We start from the raw sequence: 4,262 nt of genomic DNA on the forward strand, positions 1-4,262 counted from the left end.
TTTAATTTTTTGAGGAACCTCCACACTGTTTTCCATAATGGCTGCACCATTTTACACTCCCACCAACAGTGTACAAGGGTTCCAGTTCTCCACTCCCTCACCAATATTTGTTGTTTTCTATATTTTAATAGTAGTCATCCTAATGAGTGTGAGGTGGTATTTCATTGTAGTTTTGATTTGCATTCTCCTAATGATTAGTGACTTTGAGCATCTTTTCATGTGTTTATTGGCCATTGGTATATCTTCTTTGAAGAAATATCTATTTAAGTCCTTTGCCCATTTTTGAATCGGGTTTTTTCTTGTTGTTGCTGTTGAGTTTTAGTAGTTCTCTCTATATTCTGGATATTAATCCCTTATCAAATATATGATTTGCAAGTATTTTCTCCCATTCTGTGGGTTGTCTTTTTTACTCTGTGGATAGTGTCTTTTGATGCACAAAATTGTTTTGTTTTCATGAATCCCATTGGTCTATTGTTTCATTTGTTATCCACACTTTTGATGTCATATGCAAGAAATCATTACCAGTGTTGCCAAACTTTTGTCTATGTTTTATTCCAGTAGTTTGTTTTAGAACTTACATTTAGGTCCTTGATCCATTTTGAGTTAATTCTTGTATATGGTCTTAGGTAAGGGTCCAATTTCATTCTTTTGCACGTGGATATCCAATTTTCCCGGCACCATTTGTTGAAAAGACTGCCCTTCCCCCACTGAATGATCTTGGTCCCCCTGTCAAACATCATTTGACTGTAGATGCAAGAGTTTATTTCTGTGCTGTATTCTATTCCACTGGTCTATATGTCTGTCTTTATGCCAATATCACACTGTTTTGATTACTGTAGCTTCATAGTAAGTTTTTTTTTAATTGAAATAAAGTTGATTTTGTAGTAAGGTTTGAAATCAGGAAATGTAAGTCCTTCAGTTTTGTCCTTTTTCAGGATTATTTTGGCTATTCAAGGTTCCTTGAGAGTCCATGTCAATTTTAGGATGGGTTTTTCTATTTTTGAAAAAAAAAGTCATTAGGATTTCAATAGGGATTGCAGTGAATCTGTAGCTTACTTTGGGTAATATTGACATTTTAACAATTTAAACTCTTTCAGTTCATGAGCATGAGATGTGTTTCCACTTATTTATGTTTTTAAAAAATTTCTTTCAGCAATATTTTGTAGTTTTCATTGTACAAGTTTTTCACCTTCCTAGTTAATTTGTAAGTATTTTATTCTTTTTAATGCTACTGTAAATGCAATTATTTTTGTAATTTACTTTGCAGATTGTTCATTGTTTGTGTATAGAAATGCAACCAATTTTTGTGTGTTGACTTTGTATTCTGCTACTTTGCTGAATTCATTTATTAGTACTAACAGCTTTTTTTGTGTGTGGAGCCTTTAGAATTTTCTATGTATAAGATTATATCATCTGCAAACAGATAATTTTACTTCTGCCTTTCCAGCTTGAATGCCTTTTATTTATTTTCATTTCTTGCCTAATTGCTCTGGCTATAACTTTCAGTACTATGTTGAACAGAAGTGGTGAAATCAGGCATCCTTGCCTTGCTCCTGATCTTAGAGGAAAAGCTTTCAGTCTTTCACCATTGAGCATTATGTTTGCTGTGGGTTTTTCATATATGGCTTTTATTATGTGGAGGTAGTTTTTTCTATTCCTATTTTCTTAAATGTTTTTATCATGAAAGGGTGTTAAGTTTTGTCAAATGATTTTTCTGCATCAGTTGAATGATCATGTAGGGTTTTCCCCTCGTTTTGTTGATGTAGTGTATTACATTGATTGATTTTCATATGTTGAACGATCCTTAAATTCAAGGAATAAATCCCACTCAGTCATGATGGGATTATAATACTCCTAATATGCTGCTGAAATTTGTTTGCTAGTATTTTATTGAGAATTTTTGCATCAATATTCATTAGGGATATTGGTCTGTAGTTTTATTTTCTTCTATTGTCCTTGTCTGGCTTTGGTATGAGGGTTATGCTGGCCTCATAAGAATGAGTTAGGAAGTATTCCTTCCTCTGTAATTTTTTGGAAAAATTTGAGAAGGATTGGTATTAGTTGTTTATTTTAATGTTTTAGTAGAATTCACAAGTGAAGCCGTCAGGTCCAGGGCTTTTTTTGGTTGGGAGATTTTTTTTTTTAGTACTGATTCAACCTCATTACTAAATATAAGTCTACTCAGATTGTCTATTTCTTAGTCTCAGATTTAGTCTTGGTAGGTTTTCTGTTTCTAGAAATTTGTTCATTTCATCTAAGTTATCAAATGTGTTGGCAAACAATTGTTTATGGTACTCTCTTATAGTCCTTTTTATTTCTGTGGGATCAGTAAGAATGTCCCCACTCCCATTTCTTATTTTAGTCCTTTGAGTCTTCTCTCTTTTTCTCTTAGTCCATCTAGCTAAAGGTTTGTCAATTTTTTTGATCTTTTCAAAGAACCAACTTTTGGTTTCACTGATTTTTCTCTATTGTTTTTCTTATTTATAAAAACATCTTTATTGGAGTATAATTGCTTTACAATGTTGTGTTAGTTTCTGCTGTATAACAAAGTGAATCAGTTACATGTGTACATATAACCCCATATCCCCCCCACCTTGTGTATCCCTCCCACCCTCGCTATCCCACCCCTCTAGGTGGTCACAAAGCACCGAGTTGATCTCCCTGTGCTATGTGGTTGCTTCCCACTAGCTATCTATTTTACATTTGGTAGTGTATATATGTCCACGCCACTCTCTCACTTTGTCCCAGCTTACCCTTCCCCCTCCCTGTGTCCTCAAGTCCATTCTCTACGTCTGCATCTTTACTCCTGTCTTGCCCCTGGGTTCACCAGAACCATTTTTTTTATTTTTAGATTCCATATATATGTGAGCATACGGTATTTGTTTTTCTCTTTCTGACTTCACTCTGTATGACAGACTCTAGGTCCATCCACCTCACTACAAATAACTCAGTTTCGTTTCTTTTTATGGCTGAGTAATATTCCATTGCTTATATGTGCCCCATTTTCTTTATCCATTCATCTGTCAATGGACACTTAGGTTGCTTCCATGTCCTGACTATTGTAAATAGAGCTGCAATGAACATTGTGGTACATAACTCTTTTTGAATTACGGTTTTCTCAGGGTATATGCCCAGTAGTGGGATTGCTGGGTCATATGGTAGTTCTGTTTTTAGTTTTTTAAGGAACCTCCATACTGTTCTCCATAGTGGCTGTATCAATTTACATCCCCCCCAACAGTGCAAGAGGGTTCTCTTTTCTCCACACCCTTTCCATCATTTATTGTTTGTAGATTTTTTGATGATGGCCATTCTGACCAGTGTGAGGTGATACCTCATTGTAGTTTTGATTTGCATTTCTCTAATGATTAGTCATGTTGAGCATCTTTTCATGTGTTTGTTGGCAATCTGTATATCTTCTTTGGAGAAATGTCTATTTAGGTCTTCTGCCCATTTTTGGGTTGGGGTGTTTGTTTTTTTTGATATTGAGCTTCATGAGGTGTTTGTGTATTTTGGAGATCAATCCTTTGTCAGTTGCTTCGTTTGCAAATATTTTCTCCCTTTCTGAGGGTTGTCTTTTCGTCTTGTTTATGGTTTCCTTTGCTGTGCAAAAGCTTTTAAGTTTCATTAGATTCCATTTGTTTATTTTTGTTTTTATTTCCCTTTCTCTAGGAGGTGGGTCAAAAAGGATCTTGCTGTGACTTATGTCAGAGTGTTCTGCCTATGTTTTTCTCTAAGAGTTTTATAGTGTCTGGCCTTACATTTAGGTCTTTAATCCATTTTTAGTTTATTTTTGTATATGGTGTTAGGAAGTGTTCTAATTTCAAAAATATGGAATGCTTCACGAATTTGCGTGTCATCCTCGTGTAGGGGCCATGCTAATCTTCTATGTATCGTTCCAATTTTAGTATATATGCTACCAAATTGAGCCCCTCTGATGCTTTTCTACACTCTATTTTATCTACCTCTACTCTAATGTTTGTTATTTTCTTCCTTCTGCTAACTTTGGGTTTAGTTTGTTCTTCTTTTTCTCATTCCTTAAGTTGTAGAGTTAGGTTGTTGATTTGAGTTCTTTCTTGTTATAGCTATAAATTTCCACCTTCGCATAACGTTTGCTGTATCATGTAAGTTTTGACATGTTATATTTTCATTTTTACACATCTCTAAGTAGTTTCTAATTTTCCTTGTGATTTCTTCTTTGATCTATTGGTTGTTTAAAAGTGTGTTGTTTAGTTTCCACAGTATTGTGAATTTTTCAGCTTCTT

The 4,262-nt window shown here is 34.5% G+C and overlaps 1 non-coding gene across 1 annotated transcript; it reads right to left on the reverse strand.

Moving 5' to 3' along the window:
- Window positions 1-3,822: 3,822 nt before the first annotated feature.
- LOC137216238 (U6 spliceosomal RNA) lies at window positions 3,823-3,929 on the reverse strand. The gene has a single exon (XR_010939657.1). It is a non-coding gene; the product is annotated as a U6 spliceosomal RNA (small nuclear RNA).
- Between the last annotated feature and the right edge of the window lie 333 nt (window positions 3,930-4,262).

The sequence above is a fragment of the Pseudorca crassidens genome, chromosome 21, assembly GCF_039906515.1.
Source record: "Pseudorca crassidens isolate mPseCra1 chromosome 21, mPseCra1.hap1, whole genome shotgun sequence".
Classification (NCBI taxonomy): Eukaryota; Metazoa; Chordata; class Mammalia; order Artiodactyla; family Delphinidae; genus Pseudorca; species Pseudorca crassidens.